The following is a 27101-nucleotide window of genomic DNA, read 5'->3' on the forward strand; positions in this document are numbered from 1 at the left end:
CGTATTCTTAAACATTTCCTTCCCTTGTAGAGGCATGGGAAGGAAATCTTTAGCCGAATTGGTATTCTTAAAAAAATCCTTCCCTTCCTGGTCCGCGCGAAGGGAAAGATTTTTCCTCTGGGCAGCAAAAATTATTGGAACTTGAAGGAATTCCTTGACCCTTCTCTTCAAAAATTCCTTCATAAATTTTGTGCTTTCTGTTGTGGTTCATTGTCTTATATATATTTAAAATGTTGACAGAAGTTACTGTATAATTTTATTGATGCAGTTTACAACGCTATACTAATGTTTAAGCGCTATTTGTGTCTCTTTAAAAGTGTTACCCATGTCGGCTGAGACAATAAGCCAGACATAAACAGAGCAGACGACGTACTACCTTCGATATTCATCCAGTCTTTTATGATCTGACACTGACAAATCTCATACATTATGGCCAGGGTCAAACGAGGATTCATTTCAAGAAACATTTTGGTTGTTAATTTGCCTGAAAAAGGAAAACCTGCCGTCAAGGTCACACGTGTGGTTCGGCTCATGTCTTCCACCTGGAAAAAAACAAGTGAGCACCGCCATGCGAGTACACGAGACGGACGTTAACAAGTGATTCTTACACTTACTAATAACGACATTAAGCGTAACAATATTCCTCGAATATAATTCATCAAAATATTGTCTTGAGGAGTGAACACGCTGCGGTGTTGGCCAGAATGGCATTTATGGCTGAATACAAGCCAACAGCATACTGTAGATGTGGTGGCGACCTCCCACGTCTCAAATGTGTTGTGCTTTCATTATCCAGCACTAGATATGCGTGTTCTGATGTATTAGTTTATAAATTTAACGCTCCATCATACCAAATAGCAGCAGGATGGGTCATTTTAGTTTAACAGGGCTACCAACCTGAACATTTTTCCTTCCCTTCCAAGGAAATCTTTACGCATACTGAAGGGAAAGAAAAATCCTTCGAAGGGAAGGAAAAGTTTAGGGAAGGAATTATTTTTAAGAATATGGCTGTAAGACTTAGTAAGGAGGCTTTGGGTATGTCGGTTGAGAGGAGACCCCCTGTGGATAAAAAGACGTGGTGGAAGAACGAGGAAGTGCAGGAAGTGATAGCGGTTAAAAAGGATATTAAGAAGTGGGATGTAACCAGGCTACACGAAGATAAAGAAAGCTATTGGCATGGAAATAAGGGAGCAAAGAAAACAGTGGCAAGAGGAAAGACGCAATCTTGGGGTGAGATGTACGAGTTGGACACCTAGTGGGAAAGAGAAAGATCTATGGAGGAGCAAAAAATCGAGATAAGGCAACCAGGGATTTCACTTAGAAAAAGCAGAGAAAGAGCCAGGACAATACCAGGGATGAGTAGAAAGGATGCTTTAGCAAGTTCCTCAATGAGAAGAATCCGAGGGTAGTCTTTGAGGAAGTAGTGCCAAATGAGGGCATAACGGTAGCTATAAACAGAGAAGATGTAAAGATAGCGCTGAAAAGAATGAAGGGTTGGAAGGCAATGAGGGTGGACGGGATACCTATAGAGGTTTAGAAGCTTTTGGGTGAAGGTACATTTGGTGTGGGATTTGATGCAGAAGATTTATATGCGGGAAAATATACTGGGTGAATGGAAAGATGGTGTGATTTTACGTATCTGCAAAGAGAAGGGAGACATTTAGGACTGTAGCTGTTGTATAGGGACATAGCGGATGCCACATATGATGAAGGTTTGGGAGAGGATTATAGAGAGAAGGCTTGGGAATCAGACAACAATACGGGTGGAACAATCTGGTTTTATGCCAGGTAGAGCGACGACAAACTCAATGTTTTCACTGAGAAAGTTGATGAAGAAGCATGGGTGGGGAGGCAGTGGAAACTGCACATGACACTCATTGACCTGAAGAAAGTCTACGACAGTGTCACGTCAGGAGGTCTAGAGATTTATGAAGGAAAAGGAGGTGCTGGAGAAATACGTGAAGTAGTACAAGTTGTGTGTGAGGCGGCGAGAACCCAGGTCAGAAATACTGTAGGACTGAAAAACAAATTTTTAGAGTTGGTTTACATTACGGATCTTCTTTAATCCCTTACCCTTTTATTCTGCTTATGGATGTGCTGTAACAGGAGTAGGTTGATGAAGCAGGTGCAAGTGTTGAAATAAAACTCAGTAGACGGTGATTTCTTGATATACTGAGTATTATGACACAGGTGGGTACGTCGTATCAGGCTCAGTTTGCTACTACTTGGGAGTGGAGCGGCAACCAGAGGTGGTCACATATTGATGTGGTTGACGGTTCCCTGATTTAGCTATAATAGAATTTTCTAACAGTTGCATTATGCATTCTTACAGCTACATCATACAATTAGCTGTACATCAAGGCATATACATTACAATTTTCCCTCGGGTAGACGAAATATCTCCCAACATGAGATGGCAAGAACAGATTATCAAAAGATGACTAAATTACTAGAATAATGTTGATAATATTAGTGGACAACAAGATGATGATATAATAACATGAGTAGTAAGTGGTCACGTGCCTAATAATATAAGTATACCGAGTCAACAAGGAAAAACCTAAGTCAAAAGTCAAAGGCAATTTAATGAGATAATGAAAGGAGTCCACATGAAATTCAGTATTAGGGAATAAAAAGAATACAGTATATATACACATAGAAAGAGGTTGGCAAATAGATCATTTAATAATATAATGGGACGAGAGTAAATAACCGTCAGTTGTGTGACAACAAGCATCACTGAGTACGATGGTATATATAAGATGATATCTGACTGACAAAATTATTGATACATCATACATCTCTGTCTCTATCTATGTATTTGTCTATCTAAATTATGTATTTGTCTATCTAAATTATCTATCTGTCTGTCTGTCTATCTATCTATCTATACCTATGTGTGTGAGTGTGTATGTGTGTGTGAGAGAGAGAGAGAGAGAAAGAGAGAGAGAAATGGAGAAATGAATTCCCCGAGGTAGGCAACTAAGGCCATATAGCCCCGCTGGGGTTACAGGAGGGAGCCCGGGCGAGGCTCGAACTTGCGACCTCCCGATCACAAGCTCAGCGCGCTACCACTGTGCTACCGCGCCCCCCATGAGAGAGAGAGAGAGAGAGAGAGAGAGAGAGAGAGCGTCTAGTTCAACACCTATGCACAGGGAGAGGTGGAGGTGGTGGTGGCGCTGTTGTTGGTGGTCTTGGTGTTGACGTAGGTGGCTGAGCAGTGGGAGGTAATGGGACAGGAGCTGTCATGCTGCCACTGTAAACTGTCTCAGATCCAGGAAAAAGTTGAATGTTCTTCACATCATTTAACAAATTTCACTCTTTTTCCTAGCCTAACTAAATCTGTAATAATTCTAATATCATGGAGGCTTTTTCCATACGTCTGACACAGCAGTGATCAAGGACCTCTATGATCAGGAATCCTACGAGAGGGAATGCGATATTAGGGTACATAAATGGAGGGCTCAAGAAAAGAGTGATGAAGGAAATCAGACACCTGAAGATTCATAAAGCCAGAGCTGTCTACATAATCAGTCATGTCCAGCTGAGAAGTAATGTTTACGTCATCAATGGGGAGGATGGAAGAGATATTAATAGGCACAAAGATTTCGAAATTATGAGAACGAATGGCATAATACTGGCATGTTCTGTAAATAGAAAGAGAATCTGCGTTAAGTTATAATATTTTGGAGCAACGTAAAGACCAGAAGCTTCGAGTAACTTGACAGGCACGCTCGGACAGATAACAGTAACAAATCACGGATCAAGAAAACAGAAGTAGTACACATGGTCCATGTGTGCTTGGAAAATGGATGGAATTGGAGCAAGTGTGATGGAACATGCAGAACAAAAAGTCTTGACTGAAAGGTTATGGACTATAGCATTCTTGCAGGGAGCAGCCGTGAGAGAGAGGACACTAAAGAGGAAGGCAGGACAAAGGTGAAATGAGTGTGCAATTGGCTAACAAAAATGTAAGAGGTCAGAAGGGACAAAAGCAACGGAGATAATGGTCGAGAAACAGAAAACAAATCAGAGTACACAGGTGTTTTGAACAGGAAACCGTTGAAGCGAAGAGATAAAGGAATTGTTGAAAAGAGATTATAAGTGACTGAGGGATGATGTGGGATATGGACCATGATAGTCGGGGAGAGGAAGGTAACTCCCCAATACAGGATATTACAATTCTAAACTTGAGAAGGGGAAAATAAGATCAGGACTGAAGTTAGTGTGAGTCCATTCCTAGAATCAGCGAAAATCTGCATCGGAACAGCATCTACTAAAAAGTGAACAAAAATCCTCAATTTGCAAAAATTAATGACCCGAGAGACATGAAATGAGTCAAGATGGAAGGTGATTTGCAATATTTCTGTGACAAAATTCATTTTTTTCTCTATTTTCGCTGAGGCATCAGAAAACTTGTTCATTTGTGCACCTATTTCATTCATATGTGTGACAATACTACTAAGTAATTTATGATGATCATTCAACAGCCTATATTGAGGAAGATGATGTCCTCCACCATTATTACTTAACCTGGGGCTTCACTAATGCCCCAGGGCAGAAGACCCCATCTTCATCCTCATCACCCACGGATGAAGCATTTGCAACAAGACACAACAAGACTGTGCACACTCTTCACAACACCTTACCTGTAAAAAGAATCCAGATTAATGTTCAAATCTGTTAAGTGGTCCTGACAGGAAAAAGAAACACAAGAAACAGTTGGTTGAGTCTCAGAGCGAAGCTTCTGCTTATGTCTGTTAACAGATGGAGAAGAAGGTGAGTTAGCAGGTACAGTCGAGTAGAAGGTGATGAAGGGGAGGTAAAAGCAAAATAAGAGAAAGGCGGCACAGGAGGTGTAGTAAGAGGTCCTGTAGAACAACAAGAGACTATGGAAGATGCATAACTGGATGTCTCCTGACTTTCCTCCAGTTTGAAGTACCTGAGAGTCCTCTTAAGATCACCAGCGTTGACTCCCAAATGATGATAAGTCTTTAATCTAAAGTTTGTTACCGCTACGAGATAACACACGGTGAGGGCCCGCCAACTATCATCCGGCAGTGAAGTGTGAGTGTTCGAACGAGCGAGCACGGAATCTCCAATATCAATATTGATAGGTGAGGCAGAGCTATACTGGCGATGTAATATATCTTCTTTACACAACTCCAGATCAGCCTTATGTACGAGTGTATTCTCTGGAAGTCTGAGTCTCAACTTCACATAATAGTTAAGGTTGTAGACTGCGCCAGGCTTTGAATGTAACAGTGAATACGGCAGAGTTTTATCAGATCGATATAAGGCAAAAAATGGAATCTCGTCAATAGATTTATTTATGTAACTGTTGATAGAATCAGCAACTTGTGGTATATGCCTCAAGCATACTAACACCATACGATTGTGTCTCTCTACAAGGCTCTTGGAGGTAGGATGATGCGAAATGACCTTACACTTAGTTATGATATACTGCTTACAAATCTCAGTAAGAGGGCTGTTGTTGAACTCAGAACATTATCAGTAATTATGGTTGATGACTTAGTAAATGGGCAAATAAAACGATCAATGAAGACACGGATATCACTCTTAGCAGTCTTATTTAGAAGATGCATGTGAACACAGAAACATGAGAAATGAACAATGACCACAAACAAGAACTCTGCACTGGACTCCATAAGAGGAATTTTAAGAATATCAGTTGAAATGGTTTCCCACAGACATGATAGAATCGGATGTTGCAAAAGTAGAGGTGATCCAGTTGACCCTTTGTGATGATTACAGGATCCACAGGAATTACACTGAACATTGATATCGTTATCCATTGTAGGCCAAAAAAAAAAAAAAAAAATGAAAGGCGTGCTTGTCTCAGACACTGATCTTTCCCCGAGTGGGATGCGTGAGTTGTGTTATGAATGATGCGGGGTACTGCAGGAATCAAATCAGTGGCGCCAACAAGTTGACGTACTTCATTCGACACGTCCCTACCATTAAGGGCTGACTTCCTATGCAAAATATCGTTCTGTAACACGAGCTCATCTACCGGCACTGGTAGAGTAGGTAAGGATGAGGCGTCTCATGCCTCAAAGAAGTGAATAACCTTAGACCACAGAGGGTCTGTGCGCTGGCAACCATGGACAGCATCTGAGGAAAGGGTGGTGCCAGGATCACTAAGTTGATATGGTGAGACCATAGTAGCATGACGTTAAAGAGCATCTGCAACTACATTATATATATATATATATATATATATATATATATATATATATATATATATATATATATATATATATATATATATATATATATATATATATATATATATATATATATGCAGAAACTTCACTTCACCGTGAAGATATGTGTGCAAAATAACCACAGCAGAAATGAAAGGAGCGACAGTGAGTACTATTGTATATTACATCTTCAGACAGAATGAGACAGAAACGTAAAGGGTAGAGGTCTCTTACGCACAACCGCAGCAGAGAGTGGCCCACAACAAAGGATGACCTGAATTAAAAAATGAGCGATGCACTAAACAATAGGTACAATCAATTAACACAAAAATCAGCTCTTCTTCCCATTTTGTTGTTTGTATGCCCTGACTCGTCTTATTTTCTGTTAGTACAAGGCTTGAAATACTTTTCTCAGAATTGATTAGCAGCGCATGTTGACCCTAAAAATAATTGCTGTAGCATTTACATCAATTATAAAATGGTTATTGGATCACAATATTTATATTTTCAAATGCAAACTGGGATGCGTTACTGCTTAATTCAAGACTAGTAGTAAAAGTGATTAAAGACTGTTTTAGAATACTTAACATTTTTATTTCAAACTTAAAACACTCAGTTAAGTGGCATGGAAAGAACTATCTTATGAAGATGCTGGTTTGTCGAGGCTTTGTTGGAATTTCTCATACTCTAGTGTAGTTCGGTCGCTCCTTCTGCCCAGGTACAACATTAGTGCCTCTCCAAACTCCTGTGCAGTTTTCATCCTTCTCTTCCCACTGGGCAGTGTCACCTGGACTCGGAAGATAGGATCGACTTAAGGCAGAAGTGTGGTAATCTCTCTGGCGAACTGAAGCTCCAGCTTCATCCTCTGCTGCTTGTCCTTGTCGCTCAGAGTTGGATCAACAAGGAATTGCTCAACTTCCTCACTGTCAGTAAAGGGGCCACCACTAGATTTTAGTTTTTCTAGCATATCCAGTCGTTTCCTTTCATTTCTCTGAGCCATTTGCTGCTTTTGCTCTGCTCCCTTCTCAAATTTCTCCTTCGTGTATTTACTCCAGTTGAGTTCGACCTCGCTTTCACCTCCTCTAGGTGCTCCTCAGCTAAGTCAGACACGGAGTTCAGGACTTCGTCCTTGTAGTTCTTCTTCACACCAATGAAGAGATCGTCAGACATCCCAGGGTATTCAGGCTTTGTAAATCTTGTAAAGTCATCACTGTTGGGCTGACCCAAGGCTGTGTACAGTCCTTTGTAGAACTCTCTGAGCCGAGTATGGGTGGCGTCTTTTTCTGTTGTCCTGGCATAGAAAGGTTCCACCAAGTGCACACCCAGGCAAGCAAACATCACGAGGACAACTTTGAGATAGGGGAGTTCCTCTACTTCTCTGGCCAGACAGGCTAGGCGGTTGTTGATGTGAAGATTCTGCTTCAGAAACTCTCCCTGGAGAAGGACCCAAACCTGCTATCTTTGTAGGCAAACAGGACACTGGATACAAGCCTTTGCTTCAGGATGAAAAGGAATTCCTTGTAGTGGTCGCAAGCCTTGTGTGAAAATTCAGGAGCCACCAGCTTGAGGCATATGTCCAGTGCTTGCCCAACCAGGCTGATATTTTTGCTGTCTACCTCCAGGTCCACCATGAAACCCTTCAGAACCTGCTCCATCTTCATATCTGCCTCCACCAGCCTGACGACCTTATTCATGGCACTGCTGAACCCCAGTGTAGTATGAGTGTCACAAAATAACTGTCCTGCTGGTGTTTCCAGGTTGTACATCTCCGCCAGCAGCTTCGAAAAGCCTTTGTTGTGCTCTGTGCTGTCTGTCATATGGGCATCTGCAAACTTATACACGTCCTCTGCACTGACTCCTCTGACAGATGCCTGTATCTCAAACCCCATATCCACCTGCATTGCAATGTCCTAGGTTGTCTCTCCATAGATTGGCAGAATAGGTAGAGGAAATGGGCTGTCCTGACCTACATGCAGTCCTTGCACCATGAACTGCCCTATACCTTTCTCTGTGGTACTGTCTGATGCATGAGTAATCATCTTACTCTTCTGTTTCTCTTCCTCAAGCTTGCCCACAACTAGCGACAAACTCTGGGCCCCAATATGCTGCAGAGCTGTCCTTATGTTCCTGTTGGTTGGCACTGTAGCTAAGTCAAAGATCTCATCATATTCTCGAGGTCTTTTCCATCTTCTTCCAGTGTGTTGCCAACCTCAGTGACAGCCTTGTTCGATACACTAACAGAAAGTCCCTTTCCTGAGAGATTGGCCACAGTTTGGTAAAACTCATTGCGTACTTTACTCCCCGAGACTCGGATGTGCTGAAATTCTTGTGGTAGCGGATCATTTGTGTCTGCCTCATCAACATCCTTGAAGAGCCTTCTTTTCCTTAACTTGGGGTCAGCTGCAACCTCACTCTTCTTGCCCTTGTTATCTTGTGTGTCAGTGTCTTTTGTCGCTTTTGGACTCGGTTCTCTTGCTCTTCGTCACTGCTGCTGATGGGAATCTCACCAGGTTCTACAAGAATATCAGTGATCTGGTCAAGGGTCTTGTACTGGAACTGTTGGTCTCTCTTCCTCATGTATTCATCCTGTCTCTCTTTCAGCCTTTGGGCTCTCATTGTACTTTGGTACCACACGGGATCCACACCTTTGTGACAGAACATCTTCTGCTTCGTCTTCTGGTCTTCATAGTACTTATATTCCATATCAGTCATGCTCACCCCCCACTCCTGTTCCAGATGTTGCCGCCGCACAGAGTCCTCTGCATATACATCAAAGAGCTCACACTGTCAATCAAATAACTCCTTGTTTTGCCTGACAGCTTTTGAGTCTTCCTTCCCTTTTTGTCTATATCTCTTTCTGTCTTCGCTAAACTGTTTCCTGGGGTTCTCTACTCTGGATGGTGCTCAAGGACACCCAGAACACGGTATCACGGTAGTACTTAGCATAGATCTGCTTCGCTACCTCCCGTACCGCCATGTCAACAGTCACTCTGCCAATGCCCAGCACCTCCAAGTGGTACCTAAGCATACCCATTACACTCTGCACTGTGGAGCAATTTTGTTGGTGGCTGAAAATACTTGGATGGTGGAAAGTCCTTATCAGCATCATATTGTTTACCATCAGATCTAGTTCTTGGCCTGGATCGGGGTTTACTGCTACCTGCCATAGTTTTATGTTTGTTTTATCACCATCAAACTTGGTTGATTTCTCTAAAATATTTAAACAGAAAATATCTTCAATCACAGTAAACTTTCATGTTTCCTTTTCCTTCCCAGATCAGTTTTGCGCAATAACTTACAGATTTTATACTCATTTACAAGTATTTCTGTGCCAACGACCATCTGTGATATTTAGTGATATTTGTCCATAAAATAATATTCTTAAATATAATTAAATTGTCAGTTATGTGCTTATGTATGAAAGTATTACACTTCAGTGGTGTGATCAATATACAATGTACGAAATGGATCTAAATGGACAATTTATCACTTTCATACCGACCGTCCGACAGTGTGTATAATGTCGATTTTATTTTTTTTTCATGCTAGACACCCACTTCCTATGCAAATATCTCTAAATGACCCAATGCATTACCTCTCAAGTGGACGTAATCACATTTCAAAAAATTTGTTTTCAGCCCAGTTATCACCCCACACTACCATTATGCCGGGAGTAGAGCCCAGGACTCAAAAGGAGGGAGCCAGGCAGCAATCCACTGCAACTCGGGCAAGTAGATGCTTTTAATCTATCAGGCACTTATGGCAAGTCAGAATGAACTCAGTGGCAGACTCTCCCTTGGAACTCTGATAAACATATTTTGATTGGCTGACAGCCTGAACACTCCTATAACATTTGCAGTTGGAACAAAGTGATGATGGTTTCTGGTGCCATGTACTGTCTTGTGACAAGCCAGTCTCTGACTGATTGTTTCCTCATGTTCTAAAATTGCTTGAATACTAACAAATATGAATTCAGTGTCTTTAATATTCTCTCTGATCCATTCAATGAACCTGAGTTCACCCTGGCTCGATGCCTGTAAATAGGCACGGGTAACGAGTTGTTTTACAGTATCACCTATCCCATCACATGGGCTCCTTCCGTGGCTGGTTACAAAAAAAACTTCCACTCTGCTTTAATACGAAAGTCTGAATCATGATGAGCTAAACTAGTAAAATTATTATTATTGTTATAATGACTCAATGAAAAGTACAGGTTTGAAAGTGGTCAGAATACCTTACAAAGTGTTCATGACAACATCAGTAAACTTGTGAACTATGACTGCATTGTGGTCTTTCTCATCACTGATGGTTCAATAACTTTTTTTTTAGAGAAACCCTCATCACTTCCAGAACCATCTCTATAATAGACTACCACAGGATGCAGAATAATTTAGGGTGTCTCAATGAAACCCTTGGACTGCATCTTGGCACAAAAAGGAATAATTTTCTACAAAATCCTTTAAAGTATGTTATTCACAGATTCGAGCTGGAATTAGAATGAGTAGGAAGAGTGAGAAAATTGGATTACCTTTCACTCGTTTCTTTTTGTGGGTATTGAATATATTACAGCCTAAATTCCGCTGCAGAGACTTGAATAGGCTGATGATAATGGCACTAATTGCCCATCTCCTTTTACAGCCAAGAGAGATGTTTGGAACCACTGTCTGACTCACTTCAACATTTGCGGCCTTACCTCGTATTTTCTCTCTGTTGAACGTCACTTTTCGTCCTCTAAACCTCACCTTGTCCTTCTTACTGACACTTGGCTGTCTGAAGCGACTTGATGGCAAACCCTTCTCTGGATCCCTCTTTCTCTATACTCACGTTAAGGCAAAAGATGGCTGTTACTTATATGTATGCAACAACATATCTTGCTCTAATGTTCCAGAACTTGAATCTTCTGAATTTTCAACTCTGCTTTCGGCTATCCTGTCATTCTCTGACTATATATTTATATCTGTGCTGTTTACTTAGCCCCTAATTCCACTGACTAAGAAATTTCTTTGACCATCTTACTTCCAAGATGGAACACATCCTATCAGTTTCTCCTTTCTCTGAAATCCCTGTTATATGTCATTTCAGTGTTTATCACCACCTTTGGCTCTCCTCTCCTTTCACTGATCCACCTGGTGAACAAGGCTACGTCTTTGTTATCTTTAATGACCACTGAGCTCTATAATATTGACGGGTTGTCTCTGCGGCGAGCATGTGACTTAGGGTCGCCATATTGAAACACCCAAACTCGTCGCCTCCACCTTAGCTTGTTTCTCTGTCTCAGTGCTGCTTCTTTGTATACATACAGTATGTATACAAAAACATATATGGATTATAATTTCATCTGCCTAGATCAACGAATTATATGGGGTACATTTAGCCAAGAGTGTGAAGTGTGTGGTAATCATAGCGGCATTTGTCTTCTTAGTATAATAGGAAAAGTGTATGGTAGGATATTTATTGACAGAGTTAGAGAAAGAACAGAGAAATTAGTTGGAGAGGAACAGGGAGGCTTTAGGAAGGGAAGAGGTTGTGTAGATCAGATATTCATCCTTAGATCTTTAGTGGAAAAGTTTCTAGAGAAGGGAAAGAAGTTGTATGCGGCTTTCATGGATTTGGAGAAAGCATATGACAGGGTGGATAGACAAGGATTGTGGAAAGTGTTAAGAATATATGGAGTAGATGGGAAGTTGTTGAATGCTGTGAAGAGTATGTACGATGGTGCGAAGGCTGCAGTGCGTGTGGATGGTGAACTAAGTGAATTTTTCTCTTTGAAAGTTGGGTTGAAACAGGGATGTGTCATGTCTCCATGGTTGTTCAATCTGTACATGGATGGGGTAATAAAAGAGGTACAAGGTAGGGTAGTGGATGTTGGAGTGGCCCTGGTGAGAGAGGATAGTGTTTGGAAACTCCCTGTACTGTTGTTTGCAGATGAAACTGTGTTGTTGAGTGAAGACGAAGGGGAGCTCCAAGGCTTGGTGGATGAGTTTGGGAGAGTGTGTAAGAAACGAAATCTGAAGGTGAATTTAGGGAAGAGTAAAGTGATGGTTTTTGAAAGAGGTGAAGTCAGTGAATGTACAGCGAGGTTGGATGGTGAGGAATTGGAAAATGTGAGTACGTTTAAGTACTTGGGTAGTGTGATGAGTAAGGATGGAGGTTTGGAGGGTGAAGTGCTTGAAAGGGTACAGCAGGGAAGAAAGGTTGCTGGTTCTTTGAAAGCAGTGATAAGAAACAGGGAAGTGAGCATGGAAGTGAAAAAGTTACTACATGACAGTATTGTGATACCAACTCTAACGTACGGAAGTGAAGCTTGGACGTTGTTGGAAGGACACAAGTCAAGAGTGAGACCAGTGGAAATGAGTTATTTAAGAGGAGCCTGTGGAGTCACATGGAGGGATAGGCTGACGAATGAGGATATAAAGGAACGTTATGGTGTTGATGTGGATGTGATAGGAAGCGTTATGAGGAACACACTGAGGTGGTTTGGCCATGTGGAGAGGATGGAGGGTGAAAGACTGACGAAGAGAGTGTATGTGAGTGAGGTGGAGGGGGGAAGAGGGAGGGGGAGGCCGAGGATGAGATGGAGGGATGGGGTGGAGAGGTATATGAGAGAGGGGGGTGTGAGTTGGGAGCAGGGCAGTGAAATGGCGGGGGACAGGGTGACTTGGAGGCGATTTGTTTGTGGCCACCCCAAACGGGATTGAGGCGTCTGGCAATAGATAGATAGATAGATAGATTTAGCCAAGAGTATGAATACAACGTCATAGGTTGCTGCAGTGCAGACCATTTCTTTTTTTTTTTTTTCGTTTTTACGACCTCTCAGCCTAATGTTTGTTTTATTATGATAAAAAAGATAAAAATGAGGTCGATGGAATGAGCACATACTGCATATGAAAATAATGTATATTTCGCCTTATTAATGTATATAAGCACATTAACGTAAAAGTATTAACAATATGTTTTTCTATATCCATCTATCTATCCATATATGTTTATATATCTGTCCATATCTGTCTGTCTGTCTATCTATATGTATCTATCTATATAGATCTGTCTATCTATCTATCTATCTATCTATCTATCTGTCTATCTATCTACATGTATGTCTATCTATATATGTCAATCCGACATCGAAGCACAGAGTTGTGTAACTATATTACAACTCTCTCTCTCTCTCTCTCTCTCTCTCTCTCTAGTTTTTGAACACCTACAGTAGTTTTTGCACTTTGGAATTTTTTATATGTGACGCGCATATCCTGAATGTTGCACGAATGTTGTAGAATCAGCGAGAAGACATATTTCTTACCAATGCAGAGAAATCATGACAAATTAAGAACCTATAATTCTACTAATTTGACAAAATTTACACACAAATATGCAAGGAAATGTACAATTTATTCACATCTTCCATGATCTGTCTATCTATCTATTGCCAGACGCCACAATCCCGTAAGGGGTGGCTATTTGTCTCTGAGTTGTGTGTTGTATGGGGAGGGGCACTAGCCCTCCACCAGCCCACTTGTTGACACGTAGGGAGCACGTATGGTTTGGTTATATGGTTACCACCCAGCGTTGTAATTGGTTTCCTGGCTTACAGGAAACCATTTGGCTTGTCACTCAATGTAAAGTCACCTGTAAAGGAAAGAAAAGCAATAAGAAGTGACAGGAAAGGTGGGAGAAATAGGAAGAGAGGAGGGCAGGCACAGAAAAAGAATGATAAAGGCTAAGGAAGAAGTAGGCAGCACTACATCAAGTGAGTGGATGATGGGCGCCACCACCTACCACCGCGTTTTTATAATTACTTGGAGGGAAGGTTTTTACACAGAGATCAGGAGTTAGTATTTTCTAGATTTTTTTATGTTAGTAAGATGAGAACTTGATGAATGAATCATCTGCACTCTCTGCTCCTGACAGAGTATGGTATTACATCATCCATCAGCTGCAGCTGTGCTGTTTGCTTACTTCCTTGGTATTCCTTTGTATCTGTTACCTTTCATGACACTGAGAGGGCTCTCCGTCCATGTTATGGGATCTTTGTATGAGGCATATGGTATGAGTGTAATGCTGGATGGTAATGGCACATGAGTAGTAAAGGGAGATGATATTCATAGGTTCAAAGGTATAGAAATGGCAAGGATTTGATGGTTGTGTAGTGAGTCCTTGAATGTGAGGCCTGGGAAGCTGGAATTATGATTGAAGAGTTCAGAGGAAGGATGGAATTAGAGTGTACTGGTGTTGTGATGAAGAGGGGAAGGCTGAGATGGTTTGAAACTGTAGGTACAACCTTTTTATATTGCTTCTGAGAGAAGAAAATGAATGTGGGTATATGTGTGGACATTTATAATGTATGCAAGCAGTATATCCTTACATCAGTTCGCTGATGTTCCTACTATGCGAGTTCATAGCAGTAGCATAAAATGGCAAGCAGACAGCCAGAGCAGAAAAGATGATATCATAATGACGGGGCTAATGAAGATTATCCATAAGCCCCATCACTAGAAAAAAGAACCCCCCAAGCTGCTTAGGCATTGGGCTGTGGCAGTGTGCTTTCTTAGTCGCTGGAGCAGCAGATATGCGAAAGTAAGTTGCTCTCTCTAGCTGTCTTGACCCACTTGTACACGGTTGGCATGGGTAGCTCCCCGGGCAGCTACCGACTTACAAGGACAGGTATGGTTTTTTTGGAAAAGAAAATGGTGGGTAAAAAAGAATGATTTATTATGGGCTAACTTAGTTCTGTTTAAAGTTACTTTTTCTCTACTAATTAAAACTGAAAATTATATAAATACTGAAAAAGAATATGAAAACTGTTTAACCATTATTATATAATTTTAGACACTGAAAACAATTTGTTGCACAAAGAGTTAATTTTTGTGCAGTATTTTCTTGTGAGTGAATGTGTTGTTAAAAATGGCACAATATGCAGCGTGTAGATAAAGTAATATGTTATCCTGGTACTGTTATTCTAAACATATTATAACACTACAATAGGATGATTCCATGTCAGATCAACCAAGGGGTGGAACCACTCCATAATGGATTTTGCTGTTTCTTTTTCTCATATTGTTAACGTTTGTGTGAGAATAAAACCCCCCAGTTTGGGGGAGTCTACTGCCATTCGTGTCCGAGTCGCAGCCTCTTTTTAAATCGGATGTCAGCGTTCTCCACGAGGTTCCATACCTCATTTTAAAAGATTATTCCCTAATAACTCAACAACTTCACAAGTTATGAAAATGAAACTTGGAATGTTTATGCAAATTTTCATGTACAGTCAGAATCTGCAGTTAAAATTGTGATATCTAGAATAGTTGTGATGATAAAGAATTAAAACTTGTTTTAGGGCATACTCGTCTTTGACCCCCCATTACCACACTTGTCACACTGTATCAGGTTGCAGATTTGACATACTATTTCACATCACTTCGTCTAACAAATATGTGAAAATGGGGAGAACTTCCTCCACCTACTCTTTACCCTAACTACTGAGCTAGCTCCAGCCCCACCTCCAGCACATAACAAATAACATGTCCCCCAAATAACAAAACTCTTCCACACACTCAAGAACTACTCACCAGCAAGATCAAACTTTTCATGCCTGACAGTCCTTATATGCACTTCCTGACACAAAGCACACACGAAATCAGCATTATTTTGGAGTCTACCGCTAATACCATTACATCTTCTATGCACCCACTTATTACAAACATTGCATAAGATATACAGTAGTTACTTCTCACACCCATGTGGCAAATGGCACAAGCCCACACTCCCTTTGCTTTGACAGTACCACCACCAGCCCTACGTCTCGTCACTTTTGTTTTATCCATTGTAATGAAACAGCCATCAGCACTTACAGGTTGGAAGAATAACGGATAATGATGATGATGATGATGATGATGATGATGATGACAATGCCAATTCTGATGCCGATGATGATGGCAATGAGGATGAGGATGACACTGTCGATTATGATGCCGATGATGATGAGGATGATGAGCTTAATGGTGTTGACTCTGACGACGACGACGATGATGATGAGGATGATGAGGTTAATGGTGTTGACTCTGACGACGACGACGACGATGATGATGAGGATGATGAGCTTAATGGTGTTGACTCTGACGACGACGACGATGATGATGAGGATGATGAGCTTAATGGTGTTGACTCTGACGACGACGACGATGATGATGAGGATGATGAGGTTAATGGTGTTGACTCTGACGACGACGACGATGATGATGATGAGGATGATGACAGCAACGATGACAATAACGACGACAAAAACGACGACAATAACGACGACAGTAACGATGATAATGTCAACGATACCAACGATGACAATGACGACGATACCGATGATGACAATGATGATAGCGACGATGACTGATGACGATGCTGACGATAACAGTGATGACGATACTTACTGACGATGACGATGATGATGATAACGACGATGACAATGATGATGATAGCGACGATGACGATGATGATGATAGCGACGATGACAATGATGACGATAGCGACGATGACGATGATGATGATTGCGACGATGACAATGACGATGATAGCGACGATGACAATATGACTATACTGACGATGACGATGATGACGACGACGATCACAGTCTGGAAAATGATGATGACGGTTATGACGCTGACAATGACGGCGACGACGAAGGCAATGACGAAGAAAGAAACCTTTACTTTACACAGGGTAATGGTATTAAATTGGAAGATAATATGATAATGATGATGATGATGATGATGATGATGATAATGACGATGATGATGATGATGATGATGATGAGGAGGAGGAGAAGGAGGACAACTGCGACGACGACGACCGTGGCATTGATGACGCGTTTGGTGCGAAAATGATGATAATGGTAATAACGTTGATGATGACGATAACATTGATGATGTTGACGATGACGATGACGAAAATCGCAACTACGAAGACGATGAAGACGACGCCTTGCAAAACAAAGGCGATGATGACAACGAAGAAAAACATGATGACAGTGATGATGGCGATGACGCCGACGATGACAAATGCGTTAACGTCGACGAAGTAAAGCACGTTGAACACGATCATGACGATGACGTGGGTGCAGGTAGTAGCAAAGATGACGACGACGATGACGACGACAACGATGTCAGCCACGAAACTGATAATGATGAGGATGATGACAACGCTGACAACGATGAAAGTGGAGACGATGACAATAATGACCAAGGCAATGATGACGATACCAAATAAAGTCAATGAGAACCCTAACAATAAAGGCCATGACGGCGATGACTGACGACAGTAACAATGGTGAATACGATGCTGACAATGACGACGGCGGCTACGACAGTGACAATGACTATGATTATGATGATGACTACGTTGAAAATGAAAAATAGGACTATGACGATGACGAAGATGAAACACTGATGACAACAGGGATGACTATAAAAGTTATGATAGGAATCTGATCATTGTAGGACCATAAATCTCTCGTAAAACAAACTTTAACCACAACCACATTACCATTGCACAACAACATCCCTCAGTGTTTTCAACAAAGTTTTCAGTATCTCTTTCCAAAACAGTTCAAGCGTGCAAGTACGACAACACTGTTACTTACGACATTTGCTGTTGGTTTGTTCAGGGTACTTAATTTATAATAAGCAAAGGATATTAATATTTAGAAACATAAATATTTTGGAATGCTACAAAGCAGAAATTATTTATGTATCTGAAAGAGCATTATATCTTTGGAAACATTACAGTGGAGACATGATTAACCCCTTATCTCCCAGGGTTCCTGCATGAAGGATTGTGGTGGAAGTGTACGAAGCTTAATACCCTCCTCCTATCGGCTCATAGTCGCGACGCTCACAGGTTCCTATCCCTGGGTTCCCCTCTTTATTCTCTCCGACAAGGAGAATGTTTTCACCATCGCTTGTTTGTTTGTTGTCTGTTAGCAGGATTTCTCGAAAACTAAAAGAGAGATTTGGACCAAATTTGGTGGGTAGATAGTCCATGCTCTAGGGAACAACGGGTTAACTTTTAGGACCTATCCGGATCGTATTACAGATTCGGGATCCAGAAAACTCTTTCTGCGAAACCCTAATCAATGATGGGAAAATCTAACCCATTATGAAGAGTGGTCTGGAAAATACATTGCCCTTATCGGACAGATGCACTCCGCTGAGTGCCCCTCTAGTTAACTTTTGAAAATGCCCCGTCCCTTCCTATATCGAGGACACTGGGCGCAAATGGGTTAATGTATGCAGAAGGAGGGCATTAGCTACAGTATTAAACTAATCTCATACAAACATTTATGGAAGTACACTCGATTAAAATGTATCTTATCCAGACTATCTCAGCAGAGTTAGACAGTGAGTGCTCTTCCTGCTTTCGACTATTCCAAAGGGAAGTACCTGTATGTGAGAATGGATGGTGTATTTCATTTGTTGTATTAACTTCTCTCTTGACTGCAGCAAAAATGCCACCCATCCTCACTCTCTCATGTGCAGTTGAAGCATTCATTTTTCACGTACCTTTCCATATATCCTGTCAGCCCTATTAAAATGTATTTTCCTAGATATAATAATGCTGATATAATTTACATTTTGTAGTTGCTACCACCACATAGTTTGCTTTCGCTTATGGGACTCTTCTCGTAGCTTATACTGTAGATTAATAAAAGGACTTTACTAGCATTTGTGTTTGGGACAATGTCTCCTGAGAGAAATATAATTGTGTTGGGGTAACAAAGCTAAAGACAATGTCAGCGTAATGAAAGAGTCAAGACCTCTTTAGACAAACTCTGGGATTGCAAGTTATGTAACAGTCACGTCTTTTGCTTAATCTTGGGAATCGGTTCTATAACATTCTGGGTTTCATCTTATTGAAACACTTCAGTTTGGCCAAAGTGTAAATATATGGCCAGGGTAAATTTAACCCTCAGTTATTTTAGCATACCAGAGATCTAAAAACCGTGACCGGATATGTTATAATAATACTATATCTCAAGCTCACATGACTAACCTCCAGCTGAGTAAAATCTCCAGGAATTGAGTATTACATGTTTCTTGACGATGAGAGCTAAATAACAGCTCCAGTTTATTTCCTAAGGTGATACACAGAGGATCATCTTCTTGGCAATTTGGGAACAATTCTACCACATTTTGCTTGTTGCGGTGAATTGGTCTCTTATACGGTGCTGACATCTTTTAGTTGTTAAACTGGATTGCCTGAATAACAAACAAGATAATAATAACCTTCTATAAAAAGAAAATAATGAAATAATATGGAAGAGGTACGGGGGAGCCATGCCTTTTATTTGGGGATGGAAACTTAAATAGAAAACTGACTTAAATTTACTGGATATATGCAATGTACAGATGTTGTTACTGGTCAAGCCCGTCTGGTCGGCAGAGCAGATCCGCCGATCGCAAGTAAACAATGGTCCCTAAGGGCTAGTCCTGTAGGTGGCCTACACCGTTAATGCTGTTTACGTTTTAGCGTGGCACATAATGTGAAGTGTTCCAGTATGCTCCTGTTCTGGCTAAATTATTCATACCATGCATACGTACTACTTCATTCCCTAATTCTTGGAAGGAAGCCAATATCCACCCAATTCTGAAGAAAGAAAGTTCATCTGGCGTACTCTGATTACATACCTATTGCTATCACATCTCTTGGTAAAGTATTTGAGATTGTAATAAATACAGTGTTAAACATTTGAAATCCAATAACTTATTAGTGACAGACAGTATGGTTTTCTCCACGACAGATCCACTATTGATATACTCAATCTCCTGACTCATACCATCCATCAGTCAATAGACCAACATGGAGAAACTCATGCAGTAGCCCTTGATATTTCTTAAGCTTTTGACAGAGTGTGGCACCGTTCCCTGCTATCGAAACCCCCTTGCTATGGCCTATCATCTTTTGTTCCTATGACTTCCTCATATCTCACCGACATAAAGGTAAGAGTAAAAGTAGATGACGCATATTCCATTTTCCACTCAATTAATGCTGGCGTGCCACAACGATCAGTTCTGGATCCAACCCTATGCCTATCTATCTATATATTGCCAAACGCCTTAATCCCGTGACAGGTGGTCACAAGCAAATCGCCTCCATGTCACCCTGTTCAATGCCACTTCATTGCCTTGCTCCCAGCTCACACTCCTCTCTCTTATACCTCTCCACTCCATCCCTCCATCTCATCCTTGGCCTCCCTCTCCCTCTCCCCCTGCACCTCACTCACATACACACTCCCCGTCAGTCTCTCACTCTCCATCCTCTCTACATGGCCAAACCTCCTTAATGTGTTTCTCCTAACGCTTTCTGTAACATCCACATCCACACCACAACGAGCCTTCACTTCCTCATTTGCCAGTCTGTCTCTCCAGGTGACTCCATATGCTCCTCTCAAATAACTCATTTCCACCGCTCTCACTCTTGACTCGTGTCCCTCCAACAAGATCCAAGCTTCATTTCCATACGTTAGAGTTGGTATCAAAATACTGTCGTGTAGTAACTTTTTCACTTCCATGTTCACTTCCCTGTTTTTAACCACTGCTTTCAGGGAACCACCAACCTTTCTTCCTTGCTGTACTCTTTCAAGCACTTCACCCTATAACCTTCCATCCTTACTCATCACACTACCTATATACTTAAACGTACTCACATTTTACATTTCCTCCTCATCCAACCTCACTGTACATTCACTGACTTCATAGCTCTCGAAGACCATAACTTTACGCTTCCCTATATTCATCTTTAGATTCTGTTTCTTACACATTCTCCCAGACTCATCTACCAAGCCTTGCTGCTTACCTTCGTCTTCACTTAAAAACACAGAATCATCTGCAAACAACAGTACAGGGAGTTTCCAAACATTGCCTTCCCTCATTAGGGACGCATCAACATCCATTGCCTTACCTTGTATCTCTTTTAGAACCCCATCCATATACAGATTGAACAACCATGGAGACATGACACATCCCTGTTTCAATCCAACCTTCAAATATAAAAATTCACTCACTTCACTCTCCACACACACTGCAGCCCTAGCACCCTCATACATACTCTTCAATGCATTCAACAACTTCCCATTTACTCCAGATATTCTTAATACTTTCCACAATCCTTGTCTATCCACCCTGTCATATGCTTTCTCCAAATCCATGAAGGCCGCATACAATTTCTTTCCCATCTCTAGAAATTTTTCCACTGAAAACCTAAGAATGAATATCTGATCTACACAGCCTCTTCCCTTCCTAAAACCTCGCTGTTCTTCTCCGACTAATTCCTCCGTTATTTTCGTAACTCTGTCAATAAGTATCCTACCATATTCTTTTCCTGTTATATTAAGGAGACAAATACCCCTATGATTACCTCACACTTTTTCCCCTTTTCCTTTGTACAGGGGAATAATTATACCTGATTTCCAATCCTCCTGGACTCTATCTTCCTCCCAGGCCAATCAGCACATCTTCCACATCCATTCTACTGCTATCTCTCCCCCATGCTTCAGCACTTCGCCACACACTCCATCAATTCCTGGGGCTTTCCCCATTTTGACTTTCTTCATTGCTTCCACAACTTCCATCCTACTGATTTCTTCCTGTCTTCTCACATCCCTCCGCTTCCCAGCCATTCCCCAGCCCCTTATACTTGCATTACTTTCAGTCTTTATTCCTAATTCATATTAATGATCTCTTATCCGTCACCCATAATCCCATCCATTGATATGCAGATGACTCAACACTTCACAGTTCATTGACACTTAAACACCGATTCAGATGTTCAATATCTCTAACTCACAATTCAGTACAGCAATCTCAATAAATCAACACTTATCTGACATCACTGAATGGAGACACGATGACATTTTCTCATTTAATGCGAGGAAACCAAACATATCCAGTTTACTAATAGACAGATACTGCCTGATTCCTATATTACCTTCTGTGGTACTAATATTCCTGTCTCTAAAATATTTAAACTCTCGGTGTTTCACTTAACAGTGCCCTCAGCTGGGCCTCTCATTTTACATCACTTCCTAAAACCGCTTCAAAGAAACTTGTATTATTGTACAGAGTCCGTAACTTCTTCACTGACGAGCAATTACCTATAATTTACCCTTGTACAGTAGAATGGATGTGGACAGGTTGCACTAAAACAACTAGACGAAATTCATACAAAAACTGTTAGAATTATTAATAACCCTACCGTTACAAATGAACTACCTCTCCTGCAAGTAAGAAGGAATGTTGCCTCACTTGCATTATTTTACAGATACTTTTATGGTAAGTGCTCAGACGAAGCTACGTCCATGGTACCACCTCTCCACCCCTTCCCCCGTGGTACACGGGCATCTGGTAGCCCTCATGACTGGGCTGTCACAGTGCCATATTGCAGGACTTCTGCCTATCAGAATTCTTTTATTCTCCGAACTGCATCTCTTTGGAACTCGCTTCCCCAGAGTGGTTTCCCCCAAAACTTTAATCTACGGGTGTTCAAGTCCTACTGCTACAGATTTTTTATGAATGCAGGAGACCCATAATCTGGTGCATGGATTATTTTTTATTCATTTGTTTTTCCTTCCTCTGTTCTGTTATATAGAATAATGTTATGTGGTGTGGGCCTATTCTATATGCGAGGCACGTATCATCTGTGACTCCATCCAACCCAAATCTGAATTAGTATCTGGGAAGGACTGGACAATGTCCTCATCTAAGCCAAACTTCGTGTACACGATCAGCTCTATTTAAGGATACCTCTGATGGATGGATGTTGGGAGGGGGGTTTACAAAATGGTGCTCTGGTCGAGTATTGTACTAGTATTGCAGTAAGCGTGAACTGAGTGTGTTTCTTCATTGCCAGTGTTGGATATTGGAGGTGAGATGTTGTTGAAGAAGGCCTGATAATGTTTGTGCGGTGAGTGTTTTAAGTGCCTCATTATGTTCTGTGGCTGTTATGTAACGACAGAGTTGTGTGTTATTACAGACTGGCGAGTAGAATTGTGTGCCTTTCATATCAAGAAACGCTTAAGCAGTGAGTAGTTTGCCTGCAAAGTGTAAGTGGGTGGGTGTGAGTGATTTTGGTGCAGCCTGTGTCACTGCATACAGCGTTGTTCTGTATAGCGTGCAAGGTCGTGTAGTGGGTGCTATGTAGGATGGTGACCCTTGCCGAGCAGGAATAGGACGTCAGTAAGCTAATATCTTGTTTTTTGGAGTAAGGAGAGTGTTGTTTTTGTTGCCCATAGTTTTTCCCCTGTAAGTTCCCTGATACAATGGGTTCAGGAGTGTATAGCCTCTTGATGTGTGTGGTCTTTGAAGATGAGTCCAGTGTCATATGTCACTCCAAGGTTGTTAGTTGAGGAGGTCTGTGGTACAGGTTAGGTCTGTACCTGTGCTCATGATTGCTGCAGGTGGTAAATGTGATGACGGAGTTGGTTGGAGTAATCATCGGCTGTTGTCTCCTATCCATGCCTCCAGTGTGTCGAGGTAGTCTTGCTGCAGTCTGAGAGCGGTGTCTGGTGTGTGATATGTAAATCTAAGGCTAATGTCAGCTGCATATGTATGCAGTTGTGATTTAGGAATAAAATGCATGAATATGATGAAGAGTGTGGGTGAAACAACAGAGCCGTGTGGAAGTTCACTGGGAAAGTTTTGTGTTCGTGCATACTTACCGTGCAGAGTAACACTGCATTGTTTACCAGATATGTAGTTGGAAAGCTGGCCTGTGGTGTTGTTTTCCATGTTTATGTTATAGATTTTGGTGAATAGTTTGCTTCGGGGCACGGTATAAAAGGCTGTACATGTGTGTGTGTGTGTGTGTGTGTGTGTGTGTGTGTGTAAGAAGTGTATCGCATTGCGGCTTTTGTGGAGTTGATGCTGTCAGATGTGTGTTGTGTGAGGCTGGTTCGCAAGATGCTTTGAAGTGCAGTGCTCTTAAGCTGTCTTATGAGGGAGCAAAGGAGACCTGAGACGCGAGTGTGTTAAGAATTAGGATTTCAGTATCTTCAGTGGTGTGCTGAGTAATTTTATAGATCTGTTAGAAGAAAGCTTATTTGGTCCTTGTTTTGATTATGAGGAGTGATGCTTTGGCCATCTTTCCAGACATTAGAACTGTTACAATATGGGTATGAATAGTTACCGATGTTTGTGATGGACTGGAAGCCGTGATATCCCAAATGGTTCAGGTGTAGGTTGCAGATGCCATACAGCCCAGTGTTTGTAGAGTTTTTTTCCTTGATAATGTTATGTGTCAGTTCTGGAATGAAAGGACTCATGTTGTGACCGAACGAAATTGTTGACCTATGCAGGGAAGATTAATTTTCTGACTCGTTGCTTGTTGGTGTAAGGTGACTCATGTTTCCTGATTGGTTCATGGGTATACACTTTCTTTGTTAGGACAGATGTGTTTGGTTTTCAGATGATGAAGGCGTGGGTCTCGGAGGAACTTTATTATTATTATTATTATTCTTTTAATTTTGTGACGTTATTAAGTGTTTTGTAGAGCCGAGAATGGCCTGGAGAGTAGTTGAGTGTTGTTTTCAAAGGCTATCCAGTTTTCCCTTTTCCTTGTCAGAATTTTGTATCTTTCGTTGTCTAATTGCTATTGTGATGGTGTCTTATGTGAGGGGAAGAGGGAGTTGTGATTGAGTGATTTTCGTTGTTTTATGAGACGAGCAATCCTCGGTGTTTTTGTTTTTTGTTTTTTAGTAACGTCTATTGCCTGGTGGAATTTTGTGTTGGTCTGTGGCAGGCTAAGTGTAATGTTGTTGAATTTCATAATGTGCCTGTCAGTGTTTGTGATGGATGTGTTGTTTATTGTGGTAAAGAATTGTTCCTTTTTTTCCATGAATTTTTTCCAGTCTCTTTTCTTGTAGTTTGTGTGAATGATGTGTGATTACTTTGGTCTGATGTGTAGTCTCTGTTAATAATGATAAGGACTTAACAGAAGGATAGTTGGGTTCCGTTTGCCAGAGGGTGATTATGAATGAGCGGGACAACTGAATATAATGTCTGGGGGAGAGGAGGGGGACCTTAATGATTGTTGTGGGATAAGGTGTCAGTGAAAATGTACATGTTTTTTTTAAACTGTGTTGGAATGTCAAGTCCTCGGAGGTTGTTCTGACTGCGTTCGTTACAGGCAATGTTTTTCACATTAAATCTACGACACTGTTGAAAGTTGGCGTCTGTGTTGGGGGAGGAGGTGAGAGTTGCAGTGGTTTGGCGTGGAGCTGTCAGAGGGAATGTACAGATTTTTTTTCCTATTATGTAGCTAGATTTGACACGGAGTTAAAGTATTTCCAATGTGGTGTCATCCAGAACAGTGATTACGTTGTCTGTATTGTGTCTTTGTAAAGAATTAATTGGTGAATGTAAGTGATAAAGCTTCCTCTTTGGCCGTCGGTTCGATCTGTACAGATGTTCCATTACTGCCTGATCTGGGTAGTGTTGTGTGTGTGCCTGTGTGAGCTTTGCTTCCTATTGGAATGCAGTGTGAAATTTTGTATCTATCTATCTATCTATCTATATCAATATCTATATCTATCTATCTATATCGATCTACCTATCTATCTACCTATCTATCTACCTATCTATCTATCTACCTATCTATCTATCTATCTATCTATCTACCTACCTATCTACCTACCTACCTATCTATCTATCTATCTATCTATCTATCTATATATATATATATATATACGAAATGTCTCAGAGAAGGAAACATCCCAACAGTCAGGAAAAATATGCAACTTGAAGCCATCTCACGATGGGATCTCACCACCTACGTAGCCGGAAAGTTTTGCCTCGGCACATAATTTTGCATCTTCGTCTCTGATTTGACATAAATTCAAGATGTAAAACACACACAAACAAAGCCAGCCAGCCAACCTCACAACTGAAAACATTTCCTCTCCTCTCGCTTCGCAACGCTGGTGGTAAGCGAGTGGAGTGGTAATGTTTTCAGTTGTGAGGTTGGCTGGCTGGCTTTGTTTGTGTGTGGGTAAACAAGATATCTCATGAACGGCTTCAGAAATCAACATGAAACTTCCAGGGTGTCGAGATATGGCCATAAATTTGGACAGGTTCGAGTATAGGCACTTTAGGACAAGGTCAAGGTCACCAAAGGTCAGCTAGTTGACCTTAGGCAGCCATTTTGGTGACCTTGATGTTGGTCATTTTTTCCGCCACACAAAGCATTATTCATTCTGTAATATATATAAGATTGTTTAAATTAGTTAAAATTTATGTGCCATGTCTGAAGATGAAAACTATAATTGTTGAATGAGCCCAAAGAGTTCATATTCTACTGACGTTTCAAATGAACATCAGTGACCAGAAAGTTTTGAAGTAAAAGAGAAAGGGAGGAGGAAAAAAAAAAGAAAAACGAAAAGAAAACGAAGTGACACCAAATGGAGAAAATAATGATAAAAGCAATGGAGAGCTGAGAACAAAAATTTAACATCCACCTCTGGCACAACTGAAGACGCGGTAGGCTGTCCACATTGCTGAAGCTTCCTGCCGCAACTCCTCACGAAAACTGATCGTACATATACAGAAATATCCAGTTAGGTAAGATATACAGCAGTTATAATCAACAAGAGAAAAACTTAGAGCACCTCAAATATGAGTCAGGGCAACATGGCTCACAGTCAGAAATAGGGAAAAGAGCCATTTAGATGTTTTGTATGTCTGAAAATGGCTGCCATAACACGTACTTCAGAAAATATTCCCTTACAGAATGTTGTAGAATTACGTTTTTTTTTTTTTTTTTTCAGTAGATTGGCCGAGCTTCTTAAATTAATACAGAAAGTAACATATATGGTCATCTGAAAACCCTTACCGTAAACTC

Source organism: Coenobita brevimanus, chromosome 33, assembly GCF_032717465.1.
Source record: "Coenobita brevimanus isolate Jiangsu-jjx chromosome 33, ASM3271746v2, whole genome shotgun sequence".
In the NCBI taxonomy this organism is placed as follows: domain Eukaryota; kingdom Metazoa; phylum Arthropoda; class Malacostraca; order Decapoda; family Coenobitidae; genus Coenobita; species Coenobita brevimanus.